At 39.1% G+C, this 21,254-nt stretch overlaps 1 protein-coding gene across 1 annotated transcript in view; it reads left to right on the top strand.

Moving 5' to 3' along the window:
• The window catches only part of LOC126176535 (peroxisomal leader peptide-processing protease-like), a 1,185,809-nt gene that overhangs the window by 91,205 nt on the left and 1,073,350 nt on the right, over positions 1-21,254 (top strand). The window contains exon 2 of the mRNA XM_049923692.1: positions 2,531-2,602. The gene's annotated coding sequence lies outside the window, so the exon portion shown is untranslated. The remainder of the gene's footprint in view (positions 1-2,530; positions 2,603-21,254) is intronic.

Here is a 21,254-nt window from a genome sequence, read left to right on the forward strand (position 1 = left end):
GGTAGAGTTTTGTCAGGACTGGCTCTCCCAAGGCCGTCAGTAGTTCCAATGGAATGTTGTCTACTCCGGGGGCCTTGTTTTGACTCAGGTCTTTCAGTGTTCTGTCAAACTCTTCACGCAGTATCGTATCTCCCATTTCACCTTCATCTACATCCTCTTCCATTTCCATAATATTGTCCTCAAGTATATCGTCCTTGTATAGACCCTCTATATACTCCTTCCACCTTTCTGCCTTCCCTTCTTTGCTTAGAACTGGGCTTCCATCTGAGCTCTTGATGTTCATACGTGTGGTTCTCTTATCTCCAAAGGTCTCTTTAATTTTCCTGTAGGCAGTATCTATCTTACCCCTAGTGAGATAAGCCTCTACATCCTTACATTTGTCCTCTAGTCATCCCTGCTTAGCCACTTTGAACTTCCTGTCGATCTCATTATTGAGACGTTTGTATTCCTTTTTGCCTGCTTCATCTACTGCATTTTTGTATTTTCTCCTTTCATCAATTAAATTCAATATTTCTTCTGTTACCCAAGGATTTCTACTAGCCCTCGTCATTTTACCTACTTGATCCTCTGCTGCCTTCACTACTTCATCCCTCAAAGCTACCCATTCTTCTTCTACTGTATTTCTTTCCCCCATTCCTGTCAATTGTTCCCTTATGCTCTCCCTGAAACTCTGTATAACCTCTGGTTCTTTCAGTTTATCCAGGTCCCATCTCCTTAAATTCTCACCTTTTTGCAGTTTCTTCAGTTTTAATCTACAGGTCGTAACCAATAGATTGTGGTCAGAGTCCACATCTGCCCCTGGAAATGTCTTACAATTTAAAACCTGGTTCCTAAATCTCTGTCTTACCATTATATAATCTATCTGATACCTTTTAGTATCTCCAGGGTTCTTCCATGTATACAACCTTCTATCATGATTCTTAAACCAAGTGTTAGCTATGATTAAGTTGTGCTCTGTGCAAAATTCTACCAGGCGGCTTCCTCTTTCATTTCTTAGCCCCAATCCATAGTCACCTACTACATTTCCTTCTCTCCCTTTTCCTACACTCGAATTCCAGTCACCCATGACTATTACATTTTCGTCTCCCTTCACTATCTGAATAATTTCTTTTATTTCATCATACATTTCTTCAATTTCTTCGTCATCTGCAGAGCTAGTTGGCATGTAAACTTGTACTACTGTAGTAGGTGTGGGCTTCATATCTATCTTGGCCACAATAATGCGTTCACTATGTTGTTTGTAGTAGCTTACCCGCATTCCTATTTTCCTATTCATTATTAAACCTACTCCTGCATTACCCCTATTTGACTTTGTGTTTATAACCCTGTAGTCACCTGACCAGAAGTCTTGTTCCTCCTGCCACCGAACTTCACTAATTCCCACTATATCTAACTTTAACCTATCTATTTCCCTTTTTAAATTTCCTAACCTACCTGCCCGATTAAGGGATCTGACATTCCACGCTCCGATCCGTAGAATGCCAGTTTTCTTTCTCCTGATAACGACATCCTCTTGAGTAGTCCCCGCCCGGAGATCCGAATGGGGGACTATTTTACCTCCGGAATATTTTACCCAAGAGGACGCCATCATCATTTAATCATACAGTAAAGCTGCATGCCCTCGGGAGAAATTACGGCCCTAGTTTCCCCTTGCTTTCAGCCGTTTGCAGTACCAGCACAGCAAGGCCGTTTTTGTTATTGTTGCAAGGCCAGATCAGTCAATCATCCAGACTGTTGCCCTTGCAACTACTGAAAAGGCTGCTGCCCCTCTTCAGGAACTACACGTTTGTCTGGCCTCTCAACAGATACCCCTCCATTGTGGTTGTACCTACGGTACGGCTATCTGTATTGCTGAGGCACGCAAGCCTCCCCACCAACGGCAAGGTCCATGGTTCATGGGGGGGGGGGGGTAGATTACATTGAAAACAGGGTATTTTTGAGTCAAAAGACTGGAAAATAATATTGTGTATTGGAATCCTGAAAAAAAAAAAAAAAAAAACTAAGGAGATAACAGAAAAAAAGTGCTGCATTACTTACTTAATGCCTCTCATATTTCACTATATCAAATGAATGTTCAGGGAAGAACAAAACATTAGTGTAGGCAAAATGCATGTATCATTAACTAATACTTGCTTTGTGACTGGTATTAACATTGTAAATACTTCATTTCCATCTTACAGTCACAGGCTCTCTATTGCATATCATGGTAGCTAGTTTTCATGTCAACAGAAACAGTAGTAGAAGAACTATAAACTAAATGTAAATATTGTAAACTTTTTATCTACAACACATCAGTAAAAGATGTTTACTGGAATGTTGCCTAACAGTGTTTAAATCTGATGTAGATAACAAGTCTTGTGCTTTGCAAATGAATGATCATCATTTTATGACATACCTTAGTTGTTGGATAAAGTTGCAGTACCTTTTTGTCTCAAAAATGTAAAAGAAGCTTTTTGGTTTTTCTTGCATTTGTGTTCAGAGATTTATTGGCTCATTCTTTAACATGTTGTATCACTGTTTTTTGTTTCAGGAGTGCTGTTTACAGAGAGATATGTCTTTTACATCCTGAAGTGGAATTTATGTATGATTTGGTAGTCATGTGGTAAGTTATGACCATTTATTTCTTTTTGTGTTTCAAGAATTCACAGTTTTTCACTGTGATTATTTGTTTGATGACAGATGAGTTGCCATGATAGAAATTAACTTATTTTATTCAGACCAGAACATAATGGAGCTACTAGTCTTTTGATTAATCTACATTCGGTGAGAATTTTGACTTAGTAAGACAATTGGTCTAGAAAATTAACTTAAAAATATGAGGATAGTTTGAAAAGTTCTGGGAATGGAATAGGAAAAAAGTATTTACACCACTGAAACTTTTTTATTTTGCTCTGTAGTCTCCTTGTGGATTAATTCACTTGGTCCAATGATGTTCCACTGCCTTGATCCCATCTCGAAAATGAGTTTCCTTCAGGCCTGCAAAATAGTTGTCAACTCTGGCTATCAATTCTTTGTTTGAAGTGAATCTTCATACACCAAGAAAAATTTTCAGTTTTGGGAAGAGCTGGAAGTCTGACGTAACCATATCAGGTGAATAAGGCAGGTGTGGGAACAATTCATACCTTAGTTCGTGTAATTTTGCCATGGCGACAGCACATGTGTGCAGACTTACATTACTTTCTTCCTTGCTAAACCTGGTCTTTTTTTCATGTACTATTTGTTGCAATTTGTCTAGAATGTTAACATAGTATTCTCCAGTAATTGCTTGCCCAGTGTGGAGATAATGTACAAATAGAATCCCCTTCGCATCCCAGAACACTGATGCTATGACATTTCCCACCAAAGGAATTGTCTTTGCTGGCAGAGAATCAGCATGTTTCCACTGCTTTGAGTCGTTTGTCTCTGGGGTATAGCAGTGCACCCATGTTTCATTTGTGATCACAAACTGTCGCAAAAATTCTTGTTTGTTTCTCCACAAACAGGCCAAACATTGTTCCGATATGTCCAGCCTCATGCGTTTTTGATCCAGCGTCAAGAGTCACGGCACCCATCTTGTAGATAATTTTTTCATTTCTAATTCTTCAGTTAAAATGTGATATACCCTTTCAGATGACATCTGGCAAGCGTGAGCAGTTTCACGCACTTTCAATTGGCGATCCTTCATGACAATTTTGAGCACTTTTGCAATAATTTCTGGAGTAGTGACACTTCTTTGCTGACCACTGCACAGATCATCATCTAGACTCTCCTAACCAAATTTAAATTCATTTGTCCACTTGGCAACAACTGAATATGTGGGAGCAGAGTCCCCCAGTGTATTCGGGAAATCGGCATCAATGTCCTTTGCTTTCATACCTTTCTTTACAAAGTACTTAATCACTGCTCATATCTCCATTTTTTCCATCTTTGCAAATCACTGCGCTGGAACAACAACAGACCCATGTCACCACCACAGCTCTCTTCCAGGAGCACTGACATAGCATGTGTTTACAGTCAACAGTCCAATGAATAACATGTGAGCAACTCATTGCACTAGCATTGACTTTTCGTGGTGATTCTGAGAACTTTTCAAACCACTCTCATACTTCGGTCAAGATGGAATGTAAACAGAAAGTGAGACTCAAGAGTACATATAACTGTAATCAACCACAAAAATGCCTACTAGTCAGCAGATGGTTACAAAAATAGAAAAAGCAGACACTGACTCTATAAGTTTCTAGTTTTCTCCCATTTATTCAGATTTTCACATAATGTGATGGGAAAACCTCATCTTCAGTTTTACTTTTGTTCTTAAACAACATTTTCCACATATAGTTAAGGTTGCTTCTACAAAACTTAATTTACAAAAACTGGAAAAGATTATTGAATTAACTTGTCTCTTCTAAGAGTCTCTTCGTTGTCTTTCATAGATCCCATCATGAAGGAGAACATTTAGGGATGTGGAATAAGTCAAGATATACCTTAATAAATCTCCAAATCCAAAGCCCTTCCTTGATGAGTGAAACTCATTTCCAAACATGAGTTTATACAAAACTTACCAATACCCAACAATAACTACACTTTGACAGCTGCCACTCATGCCACATCAGATGCTACCTTTCCTACAGCCCAGTCTTCTGTGGCAAACTTATCTTCTCTACCACCAAATACCTCATCACCCACACTGGCAACCTCATTCAGACTTTCCTCTCCTACAACTACCTCCTCCTCTCACCCTCTGGTTAATACAGCGCCTACTTCCAAAAATACTCAGGAGAAGACCCCCCCTACCCACATCAATTATTACCACTGAGACCACAGATGCCTCAATATCTTACTCTGCTATGACCTCAGATCAAGGCCTTAAATGTATTACTTTCTCCCTGAAATATGCCCCATACCACCCACTGTAGCCTTCTGTTGCCATACCAACCTCCTTAATGCCATCCAGTTTGTATGCTAACATATGTTTGTTCACTGTGTGGTGTTTCATGCAGGAATTATACCAACATCAAACTGTCTGAGCCCTTGAATGAACTACCTGTCTTGGGAAATCCTGTGCTCACTTGCTAAACATGCTCCCCCCCCCCCCCTCCCCTCTCTCTCTCTCACACAAACACACACACACACACGCACACACATTCTCTCTCTGTTTTTTCTCCATTCCTTTTTCAATTTATTATTGCACTGTTCACTCCACTTCTCATTTCTATTTTTCTGTCCATCTTTATTTCTCTTCCTCTGCCCTTATATCATCTCTGGAATGAAGCTGCCTCAGTGCGTATCAGTATACTATCTGTGACTTCCTATTCTCTAACACCTCTTTGTTTGTCTTTTTTTCCCTTCCTCCTCACAGCAAGTGGATCCTCCCATCCTGCTTCTAATCTTCCATAGCCTATCCCTCCTTTCTCCTTGAGGATGAGACTAATAGTTCTGAGAGCTAGGGTTAGTTTGTCTTTTTGCTTATAGAGGTTAAGTCTAGGATGATGGAATAACAGGATATCTTTAATGCAACTTCCCAACTTTGGAGCTGATTTCCAGGTGTCTTAGAGATCATATTCAGCCCTGGAGACAATGACTTGTTCTCCTGTTCTCCACCATATACAGGGTGTTTGTTTTAACTTGGAGGAACTAAATATTTTGAAAAAATATGCATTGTGCAACAAAAATGTTCCAGATGAAATGTCAATATTTTCAAGAGGCACATTTGTGTTTGGAAAACTGGCCATTCCCATGAGAGGGTGGGGCAACATTTTATCTGCAAATGGGTACCCCCATTTTCTATTGCAGATTCGGATTATGCACCAAAATATACTTAAGATTTATCTGAAACAATTTTTTCCATTCATGGTAGGCGTTGTTGTAGTCGGTGCGAGAGTTATGGCTGTTGGAGAGAACAACATACTGAAATCAGTTACCCCAATGGTGACATTAGAGGGCACTCCTGATAGTGTGTGGACTCATTGAAATCAACCCCAAAGGGATCAGAATGTTAAATGTAGGTTATTCACCAGATTTTCAGATGCCTAAACATAAAAGTTTTGCTGCACAATCAAATTTGCAAAACTAAAATATGATGTATCAACTGTTTACAACAAATAAGTTTACATTTTTATCAAAAATGTAAAATAGAATCAAATGAGTTGTCACTTAATTGCAAAAACTGAATTTTTTCGATTACAGTGCCATCTACCACAAATGGGAAATATATTTTTGGTGAACCCTAGGTATTTTTTGGCATAGAATCCCCCCCTCCCCTCTCCACACCCCAATGGGTAGTTTGAGGGGGTGATGGGTTGGGGGGGGGTGGCAGTTTTAGCACAGAAAATATTTACTTTTCAAATGGAACTTTTTTGCACGATGCATATTTTTCATGATATCTAGCTGTCCCAAGTTAAAACAAACACCCTATAAATCAAGTTAACTCTGTCCTGGACAGCCTCCAGTGCTCCTTCCCCTTTAGTATGGTTGTGTACATTACTGATAGAGAGTGAGTCATATTTTTACAAAGATTTTACATTCTACATGTATTCTTGTAAAAGCTTTAAGTCCAAGGAATGGCAACTAATGTAGGAGGGAGGGAAGGAAGGTTGGGACATCAACCGATATAACATTTGTGTGAAAAAAATGGTGAGGGGGCTTGTGCCAAATGATATGTTGCATTTGGAAAAACGGAGAGGGAGCTGTCAAATGTTACTTGTGTGGAAAATTTTTTTCATGTTGGTTGTAGTGGTACCTTATACCAAACAGTAAATACTAGTGGGCAAGAAATGGTTCCATGCTCAGAGAATACTGGAAGAGAATGCTCCCTGCACCTACATCCTTATTCAGCTACTATTGAAATTGTATATACAGCCACATCCAAGATCTTACAAATGAGTCTTTGTATCAGAATGTTTTTACATGTTGTGTGTCCCACACCAGCCCAGCCCAGGAACTGAAGGCTAAACTGAGGAGTTCTACAACCACATACATGAAGGTTTTTTTTCTGCAATGAATATAAATATTTAACATTTTACTTGTCATAAAATGCGAGTGTACCAATTTGTTCAAGAGATATACTGATGAGCCAAAAAATTGTGACCGCTGCCCACTGTGAGGTCGTATGCTGCCTTGTGGCACTAAGGGCACATGATGCAATGACATAAGTGTATGAGGAGAGCAGAGATAAATGAGAAATCATTCTAGTGATAAGTGGCGCAAATGCGGAAACCTGCCGACTTAAGTCACTTGGGACAAGAGCTAGATTGTTGTGGCCCAGTGCCTGGGAATGAGCAACTCATAAATGATGAAGCTGGTTGGCTGTCCATGTGCTGCTCTTGTGAGCATCTACCGAAAGTAGTTGAAAACTGCTGAAACCATGAATAGACGAGAGGAAGTTGAACATCCATACCTTACCACACAACATATGGTTTGGAGGCTTACCCACTCTCTAAAGCAGGATAGGTGGTGATCTGTGCCAGATCTGATGACAGAGTACAGTGCTGGAGCAGGCACAAGTGTTTTGGAGCACACTGTCCAGTGCAAAGTGTTGAAAATGGTATTCTGCTGCAATGGACCCCTACATGTTCCCAGTTGACCCAGCGACACCATCAGTATGATTACCGTGGGCATGGGATCATCAAGTTTTTCTGTTAAACCAGGTCAATAGTTGTATCCAGATACTCTGTCACCCAGGCGTACGGCTGCTCAAAACATGCAGCACGCCACAGACGCAGGCCGGTGGGAGCAGTATTATGTTATGGGGGACATTCACCTGGGCTTCCATGGGACCTGTGGTAGTAATTGAAGGCACAATGACAGCTGTGGACTATGTGAACATTATTAAGGACCTCCTGTAACCCCTTATGCTCGATGGCTTCCCCAACAATGATGGCATCTTCAGCAGGGTAACTGTGCATGTCAGAAGGCCAGAATCATGCTCCAATAGTTTGAGGAACATGATAGTGAACTCAAACTGGTGTCTTGGCCATCAAATTTGACTTCTCTGAATCCAACGAAACCCATAGGGGACACTATCGGGTGCCAGCTCCACACTTACAAACCAACTGCCTGTAAATTACTGGAAGTGTGAAGCATGTGCATAGTCATCTGGTGACACAAACCTCTGGAAAGCTATCAAGGACTTGTCAAATCCATGGCACACAGAATCACTGCTGAATTGCATTCCAGAGATGGACCAACATACAGGTGGTCATAATGTTTTGGCTCATCAGTGTATGTAATCAAATGAATGTACACTGTTTTTGGTTCTAGTCAACTCATTTCTGGTGTCTCACTTGAAAAAGGCAGTGCTGGAACTTCAGTTTCTACAAAAGAATTCATAAGCATTTTGAAACAGTCAATCAGAATTAACAAAAGGGCTACTTGGAATCTTGTTCCTCCGTGACAATATACCCACACACAGAGCAATCAGGTGCAGTCATTTCTTGAGGAGTCCCAAATCCAGATGGTTCTGAATCCATCTTAGAATCCAGATCTGCTCTCATATAATTTATTTCTTTCTTTGCCAAAAAGAGGAGGAGGCCATTGGTCATTGGCATACCGGGAAGCAAATGTCTGCCCTCAGATAACTTTCCCAAGAAAACAAATTGTGTAGCCTTTACTAAGTAATTTGAGAATATTTGCCGGTGTGTTCTACTCAGAGAAGACTATTTAATGTTCTGGAGGTATGCTTCCTGGGGAGAAAAACAGGAATTTTCATTACTATTTCAGAACTTTTAGTGATTCTTTAATAGTAAAGATTGTGTATTCTAATCGCTGTGCTGCACATAGTTTTATTCCATCAAAAACATTAATTGTAGCACAACATGTGTTGCAGATAGTAAATATTCCATTTGGAAATTGTCTGTGGCTGTGGTTAAACCTTTCTCTGACCTATCCTTTCTCCCCGGTGGAGCTAGTGCAATATATCATTAAGAATAACATCTGTGGAGTTTGGCAATTGGAAGAAAGATGATGGGTGATTGAAGCTATGAACTGAGCTTGTGTACTCAGTAAATGAGGGGAATCTTAAACCTACGAACACTTACAGCTGTTTGAGAGCATTAGTGACAAAGCTATGATGTGTGTTACTAATTTTTGAAGGTGGTTTTAGTTGCTAAGGGGAAGAATGGATGCAGTCCTTGGAAATTCTAATGGATATTCTAATGTGACACAGTTCGGATACAGAAAAAATGAATTACATTATTATCTTTTCCTTGAAGTCTTACTTTGTTTTTACAGCAGTATACATGCAACTGGTTAGGGTGGTTGCTTAAGATGTGTCTCTCATGTGACCAAATAAATAGCTTATATCATCATAAAACATGACCACTTTTAAATTGCAATTCAAATCCCACATTCCCCAACCTTAGTGTTCAACAACATGTACTTCCTTTCACCGCCATCGTAACTATTCTGGTTTAGAGAATAACTGATGATAACATTTCTCTAGTAGTACCAGTTTTTCTGTGTCATAAACTCTGTACATATATCAGTGAAATTCAGTAGTTTTGCCAGTGGAGCATCACAGGTTATAGAAAGTGCAGAAGAGTGATGTTTCCTGTATCTTGATGAACCAAAAATCTTGATGAAATATCACATAAAATGCAAACTGATTAATCGGATACAAGACACAAACAGCGCAAGGTTTGTTGGAGCTAAACTGATACCCATTGCTGGGTAATAAACTGTACTAATGTACCCAGGTAGAAGTCTGTCTGTCGTTTGAGTTTCTCTTAAAAGCATCAGGATTTAACTCATAGGAACAGTGCCCCATCAAAGAGATCAGTATAGAGAGAGCACTAGCTTAGTATGGGAAAAATATGCAAGTAATTCAGCCTGTCCTTTCAAAGGAACTGTCCTGACATTAACCGTAATATTTCGGGAAATCAAGTTAAATACAAATCTGGTTGGGAATTTTAACCATCATTCCCTTGAATACAAGTCCATTGTCTTACCATTGCACTGCCTCACTCATCCTCAATGCTAAAGGAATATAAGACAGCATGCTGTCAACACCGACATGTTAAGAGATGCGACATGAAATGAAATGGGGAAAGTGAGGAATGATATGGTCTTGACAGGGAAATCATCTCACCATTTATATGAAATTTTTTATAGAAAACAATGAAAATCTAAATCAGAGTAGTTGGATAGAGTCTCACATCTCACTTTTTGTGTGAAAGATGTGACTGTACCACCTCACTGTGTAGCGCATAAAACACAAAATATCCTCTCGTTGCATCTGTCCCTTATGGCATGTATTGTTGTTCAGCCAGATGGTTCCACTAGTTCATTTCTATATCAATGTACAAATTATGACAATGCACAGTAAACTGGTTACCCCCAGCAGGCATCATGCTTGTACCTGACAACAACACCCCTAACCTCAGTAAGGGCCTCCGTTCGATGAGGAAAGGGGTCAAGTGTTTTCAGGTACATCATATCGAGCTGAAATTACTCATTAATGTTTAGAACCTGTAGAACTAACAAGCTGCCACTTTGCAGCTGGTGTTCCAAATAGCCCCACTCATTTTCTGTGGGATTAAGATTGTGTGATTTAGCAGGCCAGCTGAAGTGTGATAAGGTGCCCAGTGTTCATCATATCAGGAATGTATACATGCAGCTCTGTGAACCTGCTGTTCCAGGGAAGATGAGACTGCCCACAATGTACACATCATGGAGATGTAGAAGAAATGGCAACAGTTGGTCACTGAGAATGTAGAAATAAACATGGTCCTTCATGTTCACAACAACATAAAAGAGTACATGGTACAAAAAATACACCCAAAACGTCAGAGAACCACCTCCAGCCATATGTATATCCTCAAAACACTGATAAACATGTCATTAGACTGTCGATGTGTACTCTACACGTAATTTGAAGAAAGGCAAACTTATGACTCGTCATACCAGAGTATGTTCCTCCAGTCTGCTATTATTCAGTTCCGGTGTAGTTTGACTTGTAGAAGACATACAGCTTTTGTGACAATATGAGCAATGACCTTTGTGAGACACTCAACTCCAAATGTCCACTGCATGCAGTTTGCTTCTGAGCATTCTCTCGGAAACTGCTTGAGATGGACCTGTGTTCACTGACAGCAGCAATTTCTGTCAGGTTTGAATCCAAAAGACCATGTTGATATACCAACAAATCAGGCAAATTCATTCGCAAGGTGCCCACACACACATGCAAACAGGACAGCTCAACTTTGCCGCTCTGTCATGTCTCCATGTTGACCCATCTTAATGATTTTGTACAACTAACTGGCATGTAAACGCCACTCCACTGTCATGACATAACATCAGCTGTGGAAGGTCACAAAACCACCTGATATCAGTTCTACATTATCTACAGCGCTCCAGATGACCGGTGTGCTCTTTTAAGGGAGGGATCCACTGAACTTAACATTCATTTAATATGGAAATGTCAACTGCATCTACATATATTGACTGGATCAGATGACTAGCAGAAGTAAGGGAGATGATAAATTTCACTGTTAAGTTTCTACCACAGATACAGATCTAATTAAAAACTGGGTGGTGAGATCAGATCAGGGAATGTGACAGGTCTTTGATGCTCTCAGTTACAGTTTTTGCCCTACCCTTCTTTTTAAATTTGTTTGGATATATTCCAGGTAGGTCAGGTGTGCGATGCTTGCTGGAAGAGGCATGAGTGCTTGGTGACTGCACAGGCAAATTATTTAGATCAAATGAAACGTTAAGTAACAGGCTTTAGATGAGTAAAATCATATCACAGCCTGTGTTAGTAAATGGAGTACAAGTAGAACATTATTAGTACAGAAGACTGTTATTATAAATATGTGTTGTATTAAGTCTAGGGAGTCTCACCAACCACTATTTAGGGATCTAATTATTTTAACTATTCTATGTATTTATATTTAACAACTGTTTATCTTTCTTTATAAAAATTGGAATATAAGTATAGAAAACTACTGATAACGTATATGCAACACCAGAAACAGAGAAAATTTCATCATTTTCTTTTAGAGATTAAAACTCCACAGTACACTGTCATGAAAATTTATAATAAATTAAAAGAGAAAAGCTTTCACACTATTGAACTACATTTGCTAAAAAGAAAATTATACACTATTCTTGTGCAAAATTGCTATTATTAATTAAGAGAATTTTTAAATTATGGGAGAACTATCTTTGAGAGTAATGTGATAAACTTGTGCTGGTGACTAAACTAAGATTTACTTGGGTTTTGACACCATTAGTGTGTCTCAATCATATAGGGTTATTCAAAATTATGTAGACACTCTCAAGGTACTGTAAAAATGTTTTATTAAGGTAAGGTAGTATATGGTAATATGTATAGAAACAGCAACTCAAGAGGTTTTTTGTGTCATGTTCACAAATGTTCAATGTGTGAACCATTAATCTCATGGCACATGCCCAGTCTACAGTCAAATTCAGCCCAAATTCACCCCAAAGTGTCCGAATCAGTGTCAGTGACACCTGCTCTGATATATCTGCCTTTACAACGACATCCTGTTTCTTTAAACTTCTCTGCCCACTCATTATGGTATTAAGTAGTAGATGAAGCATTATTAAATGTGATCCTGAATTTCTGACGCATTACAGTTGTGGACTAGCTCTTGCAAAACTCCATCATGCAAAACTGTTGGTCTGCTGGAGATCACTTTACGGTAAAAAAATTCTTTAGTTGTTGTATCCACACGTATAATCATAATTTCTTACCTCAATACAAACTTTTTTTACACTCACTTGAAACTGCGTATATCATTTTGAATAGCCCTGTATTTATTGTATTAACAAGTCCCTCTTTCTCTCCTAGCATTTATGCCATTTTACTAAGTCTGTTGTTTTTTGTAATTTGGTGCATTTGTTTTTATTTCTACTTTGAGGCAGGATACTCTTTCTGTCGCAATGATAGTCAGATAACCTAAGGGGGAGAGTCGTGTGCGCAATCTGTCTGTGAATCGTGTAATCTTTATTTCATTCTTTATTTTATTTTATTTACACGTCTGGTTCCATAGGACTGAATTGAAGAATAAAGTGCCAACATCATGGAACGTGTCCATACATGAAATTACACCATAAAACTAATAACACATAAAATAAAATGTTTGTGAACCCAAAAAAGTCAAGCCATAAGTTGAAGTAAACGCTATCAACAATATAACATAGGAATCAGCTTAATTTTTCAAGTAACTCCTCAACAGAATCAGAGGAGTGACACGTGAGGAAATTCTTCCAGTTCAGTTTGAAAGCATGTGGTTTACTGGTAAGATTTTTGAATTCTTATGGTAGCTTACTGAAAATGGATGCAACAGTATACTGCACACCTTTCTGCACAAGAGTTAAGGAAGTGCGATACAAATGCAGGGTGGATTTCTGCCTAGTATTAAGTTAACTAAGTGAGAGCTGCTAATTCTTGGGAATAAGCTGATATTGTTAACAAGAAACGACAATAAAGAATATATATATTGAGAGGCCAGTATCAGAATATCCAGACTATTGAACAGGGGTTGACAAAAGGTTTGCAAACTTATGCCACTTATTGCCTGAACCGCTTATTTATGAGCCAAAAATATCATTATTGAATGGGAAGAGTTACCACAAAATATAATACCATATCACATAAGCGAATGAAAATAATCAAAGTAGACTCATTTTCATGTCAAATGATCACTTACTTCAGGTGCCGTTTGAATAGTAAAAATGGCAGCATTGAGTCTTTGAACAAGATGCTGAATGTGGGCTTTCCAAAACAGTTTACTATCTATCTGAACACCTGGAAATTTGAACTGTTCAGTTTCACTAATCATATGCCCCTTCTGTGAAATTAAAACATCAGGTTTTGTTGAATTTTGTGTTAGAAACTGTAAAAACTGAGTCTTACTATGATTTAGCATTAGTTTATTTTGCTACAAGCCATGAACTTAAGTCATGAACCGCACTATTTGAAACAGAGCCAGTGTTGCACACAGCATGCTTTACTACCAAGCTAGTGTCATGAGCAAACAGAAATATTTTAGAATTACCTGTAATACTAGAAGGCATATCATTTATATAAATAAGGAACAGGAGTGGTCCCAACACTGACTGCTGGGGCAACCCCATTTGACCAAACCCTCTCAGACCCCACATCACAGCCATTCTCAACACTGTGAATAATGACTTTTTGCTGTCTAGTGTTAAAGTAAGAGGTGAACAAATTGTGAGCTGCTCCCCCTATTCTGTAATGGTTCAACTTCTGGAGCAATATTTTGTGATCAACACAATCAAATGTCTTAGTTAAATCAAAAAAGATGCCTAGTGTTCGCAACCTTTTGGTTAATCCATCCAGTACCTCACAGAGAAAAGAGAATATAGTGTTTTCAGTTGTTAAATGATTTCTAAACCCAAACTGTACATTTGATAGCAAATTATGTGATATAAAATGATCAATTATCCTTACATACACAGTCTTTTAAATAAGTTTAGAAAACACTGATGGCATAGAAATAGGTGTAAAATTTTCTACATTATCCCTTTCTCCATTTTTATAATGTGGCTTTACTACTGAGTACTTTAATTGTTCAGGAAACTGACCATTCTTAAAGGAAAAATTACAAATATGGCTAAGTACAGTGCTAACATGTGCAGCATAGTACTTTAATATTCTGCTAGGAACTCCATCATATCCATGAGAGTCGTTAGTCTTCATTGATTTAATTACTGACTCTATCTCCCCCTTGTCAGTACCACAGAGGAGTATTTCAGACACCAGTCTTGGAAAGGCATTTTCCATGAGAGTTATCTGATTCCCTGTAGAAACTAAGTTTTTATCTAATTCACCAGCAATGGCCAGAAAATGATTGTTAAATACTGTAAATATATCTGACTTCTCAGGAACAGAAATATTTTTACTGAGAACTGACTTTATACAGTCGACCTTGTGCTGCTAACCAGACACTTCATTCACAACTGATCATATGGTTTTAATTTTATCCTATGAATTAGCTATTCCATTTGCATACCACGTACTCTTTGCCTTCCTAATAACATTTTTAAGCACCTTACAGTATTGTGTGTAATGGGCTACTGTAGCTTGATTGTGACTACTTCTAACATTTTGATATAATTCCCGCTTTCTTTTGCATGATATCTTTATCCCACTAGTCAGTGATCCAGGCTGCCTTTACTGCTAGTACCCCATTTAGAACATTCTAATGGAAAGCAACTCTCAAAGAGCATGAGAAATGTGTTAAGGAAAGGATTATATTTGTCATCTGTGTTATCGGCTTTATAAACATCCTGCCACTCTTGTTCCTTAATGAGGTTTAAAAAATTCGCTATTGTTGATTCACCCTTTTACTAACAGAAACAGTAATGAAGAATTAATAAAAATATTGTCTACGACTGTGCTAATGTTCCCCTGCATCCTCGTTGGAAAAAGCATAGTCTGCATCAGATCATATGAGTTTAGAAGATCTACCAACATCCTTTTTCTTTCACAATCATATACAATATTAATATTGAAGTCACCACATTTTTGGCACTTCCTCTAAAGTGAACTAAGAATGCTCTCTAGCTTGAGGAGAAATGCTCTTAAGGGGGGTAGGACGTCAAACGGGCCGACTTGGAGCAGGAGAGGCATCACAGGACATTTTAATTTCCAGTGTCTATACTTTTACAAATAAATTCATAAAACTTTGTCAGCATCACCAAGAAGGATTCAGGATTCACACTCATTGCAGTGGAAGTTCGAAAACATAACAAAATAAATTTTTTTTACGTGTGAAATTTCATCATTTTTTCACTTACTAATGGCTGTATTTGTTGCTGTAGGTACACTTTTCTTCATAATTTAGAGAGATTCTTCGATGAATTTTGCACAGCATACTTACTATACTTACAGGTGTATGAAACTCTAGAAATTATGTAATTTATGAAAAAACGAATGAACTGTTGTATTTTAAACTTCATGTTTAGAAAAAACACAAATTTTGTAGTTAATTACCTCAATTTTTACCACAGTTTTTAATAGATTTGGAAAATTCTAGAGTTTCATACACCTTTAGGTGTGGTTTGTATGCTGTGCAAAATTCATCGAAACATCTCTCTTACTTATGAAGAAAAGCGCACCTATAGGAACAAATGCTGCCATTAGTAAGTGAAAAAAATGATGAAATTTCATATGTAAAAAAAATTACTTCGTTATGTTTTCCAACTTCCACTGCTATGAGTGTGAACTCTGAATTCTTCCTGGTAATGCTGACAAAATTTTATGAGTTTATTTGTAAAAGTATAGACAGTGGAAATTAAAATGTCCTGAGGTGCCACTCTTGCTCCAAGTCGGCCCGTTTGACGTCCTACCCCCCTTAAGTCAGAGTTAGGGAACCTACAAACAACAACAATTAGAAGTTTAGTTTTGCTAAATTTAACTGCTCCTGCATTCTATGCGAGCTATTTGTGGATTGTATTTTCTGAGGCAGAGAATGGGGTCCAGTTCAGCATTTACTTAAATGAGAATGGAAAACTGCCTAAAAACCACACTCAGGCTGATCGGTATTCCAGATCAGTGGTTATTAATCCACTGTGTGAATTCAGTCCAGGCCTGGCTCACCTACCTGACCCGCAGACTGGCACATTTTATATTAAACCACATGAGAGGTTCCCTTCCCATAAAAAAGAAAAAAAAGCTCGCTTGAGCTCCTAAAGTTTTGTTTATGTAAGTGTAATTTATGACACTATAGTATGCTCTTAGTTATGTTTATGTAAGTCTGATTTATGACCAGATGCTTTTATCCTTATCTTAATTACCATAATTTATGACCCAAACTAGCCACTGTCCCCCTCCACTCCCATCTCCCTCCCTCACTCTTCTAGTCCAGTTGGGTGATGGTAAGCTACCTTACCAGTCCCCCCCCCCCCCCCACCACCACCACCACTCTTTGGGGTATGGTAATACAATCAGAAGAGACACTCATCATTCATGCTATGTAAATCAGTCAATCACCATGTACTGTCATCACAGTCAGCAGCAGGAGCAGCAAAGATCAACCACTGTCCACAGGCAGAATAAAATGAAGATGACCCATATTGTAATGTAAGTATTATTAATCCTTCAATCTCTGTCATTGGTAGTTATTATTATTGATTTTGTGTGCATTTTCACTTATTATTATATCTGCCTCAGTGCAACAGACCCCTGATAATACAGTGGAACAGCAACTGTCTACACCATCACTGCAGCAGCAGCACCACACATTTGGCCGAAGATTTACTGCTCCTAGACTTCAGGTCTACACCACTGCAGCAGCACACAGTTGACCTACCTGATTTATTGGGTCAGCCTTTCCTCAGCTTTGAGATAACACCGTAGCAGCAGCAGTGGCACATTGATGATATGTTGGAGGAGGATATAAAAGAACTCTTCTTCCAGCACTTTGAGTTCCCACTATCACCATCATCAGCACAGTTCATCAGGTGGTTATCATGGCACACTTTACGTATTACAGTGATGTTATTTTCTGTAGTGTTATAACGTTGCATAAGGGGATAGCACATAATTGGAAGATCAATGTCAGCTATTTGAGACTGCATTGCTCATATAACTATCTGCATATATGAAGTACATTCAGTTTTTTACACTCTGTTAACAGTGTTATCCAAGTAAAACAGACAGTTATGGATCTAATTAGTGAACCTATTATGTATGTTCAATGAATTATAATGAATACTGTACTACAAAAATCTTTGTAATTGCAATGTAAAATAGACAAACACAGTTACTGCTATATTTATTATATGTCTACCAGTATTCAGAGTGTATTAAATAATATATACCAAAATTAGTGGAAACATGCTAGGTACAATACTTGCTCATAATATTGAAGTAATTAACATTTTTACCTGAAGAATTGTTTGGATAAATAAGACCTTAGTTTTATGCAAGTTAGCGAGTGTATGTCTTTTAAATTATCACACACGAAAGGTCATACAAAAGTAAAACTGGATTTACTAATCAGCTATCCAAAACTTTAAAACCTTAATTATAATTTGTGAAAGTAATTACTGTAAAATAATAAAAGAAGCATGATGGTTACCATGCCGGAATCAGTGTTGCAACAGATTTTATGGTGTCGACATTTTTATATGATGCGAAAATTTTAAAATAAATGTTTTAAAGTTAAATTCTCGGTTTTGCATAAATAATTTCATAGTTAGCCCATAACACATCATCTGACACTGGAAGCAAATGGACCAGCGGCAACATCTTTAATGGAGGGGCTATAAGATAAATCATCTTACATGACCATTTATTTCAATGGTGGATACCAGTTGAAGTATTGGACTGTTTCCTTCAACCTGTAAACATTTCAACGTATGGTCTAAATGTGTATGGGAGTAAATGTATGGTTTGGGTGTATCGTCTAATGATGAGCTCAACATAGTGGTAATTTCTGAACATCCCCAGTTTAGTGACATAAAAATAGTTCTTTCTTAATTTGAATGGTATGAACTAAGTCAGAGATCTGCAAACATAATTGCAATGTTCGATACTTAAACAGTTCTGATGTTACTGAGCTGTCATACAATATGTGCTGGTTACCACCAAAGAACAATAAAAAATGGAACAATGAGAATACCTGAAAGTTCATTCACTTGCAGGAATTAATATTCAGAAACTTGATGTGTGCTAACTCTACCATTGAGTGCATCGTGACTGAGCATGTCAGGTGGTGGGAGTATTTGCAAGGATTTTTAGGGAACATGTGACACTTACTTACAAAGCTCACCCATCAAAATACTTCAGACGATGTCTTCGTTACTGATTTAAATGTGTGTTGTGCTTCTGTACACAGTGTGTATGATGCATCAGCATGATGACTACCTTACATTGCTAAAGAAATATGTGCATATTTGTACTTATAAACTGAAAAGCCAAAGAACCTGGTACACCTGCCCCCTTGAGCATGCAGAAGCGCTGTAGCCTGACGTGGCGTGGACTCGACTAATGTCTGAAGTAGCGCTGGAAGGAACTGACACCATGAATCCTGTAGGGTTGTCCATAAATCCATGAGTACGAGGGGTGGAGATCTCTTCTGGACAGCACATTGCAAGGCATGCTAGATATGATTAAAATGTTAATGTCTAGGGAGTTTGGTGGCCAGTGGAAGTGTTTAAACCCAGAAGAGGCTTCCTGGAGCCACTCTGTAGCAATTCTGGACATGTGGGGTGTTGAATTGTCCTACTGGAATTGCCCAAGTCCGTTGGAATGCATAATGGACATGAATGGATGCAGGTGATCAGACAGGATACTTACGTACATGTTACCTGTCAGAGTTGTATATAGACATACCAGGGGTCCAATGTTACAGAGCCTCCACCAGCATGAACAATCCCCAGCTGACATGCAGGGTCCATGGATTCATGAGGTTGTCTCCATACCCATACATGTCCATCCGCTCGATACAATTTGAAATGAGACTCATCCGACCAGGCAACATGTTTCCAGTCATCAACAGTCCAATGTTGGTGTTGATGTGCCAGGGCAAGGCATAAAGCTTTGTGTCATGCAGTCATGAAGGGTATGCGAGTGGGCCTTCAGTTCCAAGAGCCCATATCGATGATGTTTCATTGAATGTTTCATGTGCTGACTCTTGGTGATGGCCCAGCATTTAAATCTGCACCAATTTGCGGAAGGGCTGCACTTCTGTCACCCTGAATGATTCTCTTCAGTCTTCATTGGTTCTGTTTTTGCAAGATCTTTTTCCTGTCACAGCAATGTCAGAGATTTAATGTTTTACCAGATTCCTGATATTCATCGTACACTTGTGAAATGGTCGTACAGGAAAATCCCCAGTTCATCACTACCTCAGAGATGCTGTGTCCCATTGCTCGTCCGCCAACTATAACACCACGTTCGAACTCACTTAAATCTTGGTAACCTGCCATGTAACTGATCTAACAACTGTACCAGACACATGTTGTCTTAAATAGGCGTTGCCAACCGAAGTGCCGTATTCCGCCTGTTTACGTATGTCTGAATGTGAATACATATGCGTGCACCAGTTTCTTTGGCGGTTCAGTGTGTAATATTCATCTTTTGAGTGTTCAATTTAATCTGGAATGATATGTAGACCATCCATACAAGGTAAAGATTGTAGCTCAGTCAGTAAGGTACTTGCGCTGAAATAGAGTGGCCCCATTACTGTTGTACCTCTACCAGCTAAGCTATACTGACTACACATTTTTAAACACACATAAAAAAAAAAAAAAAAATTGCATCACCCCGGTTCCTAGTCCCTTTGACTGTTTAGAGATGTCACTAAACCTGCCCAAAGATGTAAACAACCATGCATGAGCAGCACCTATTAGACGGAGGGGGACCGACAACTGATCAGTTCCAGTCATTCCACCAGGAAAGAGGTACACGGCTCAAGTTGTCTGTAGTTCAACCATGCCTAGATGGTCAATACCGCGGTTCGATCACGTCCACATTGTTACTTTGTGCCGGGAAGGGCTCTCAAAAAGGGAAGTGTCCAGGCGTCTCGGTATGAACCAAAGCGATGTTGTTTGAACATGGAGGAGATACAGAGACAGGAAAAGTCGATGACATGCCTGGCTCAGGCCACCCGTTGGCTATTTATGGATTGTGGCTCGGAGGAACCCTGACAGCAGCACCACCATGTTGAATAATACTTTTCATGCAGCCACAGGATGTCGTGTTATGACTCAAACTGTGCGCAATAGGCTGCATGATGGACACCTTCACTCCCAACGTCCATGGCGAGGACCATCTTTGCAACCACGACACCATGCAGCGTGCCATAAATGGACCCAACAACATGCCGAATGGACTGCTCAGGATTGGCATCACGTTCTCTTCACCAATGAGTGTCACATATGCCTTCATCCAGTCTATGGTCGGAGACGTGTTTGGAGGCAACCCGGTCAGGCTGAACGCCTTAAACACAGTGTCCACTGAGTGCAGCAAGGTGGAGGTTGTCTGCTGCTTTGGGGTGGCATTATGTGCTGCCGACGTATGCCATTGGTGGTCTTGAAGGTGCCGTAGTGGCTGTACAATATGTGAATGCCATCCTCTGACCAATAATGCAACCATATCGGCAGCATATTGGCGAAACATTCCTTTTCATGGACGACACTTTGTGCCCCCATCATGTGAATGACTTCCTTCAGGATAAAGACATTGCTCAACTAGAGTGGCCATCATGTTCTCCAGACATGAACCCTATTGAACATGCCTGGGATAGATTGAGAAGGGTTGTTTATGGACGACGTGACCAACC

Source organism: Schistocerca cancellata, chromosome 3, assembly GCF_023864275.1.
Source record: "Schistocerca cancellata isolate TAMUIC-IGC-003103 chromosome 3, iqSchCanc2.1, whole genome shotgun sequence".
Taxonomy (NCBI): Eukaryota; Metazoa; Arthropoda; class Insecta; order Orthoptera; family Acrididae; genus Schistocerca; species Schistocerca cancellata.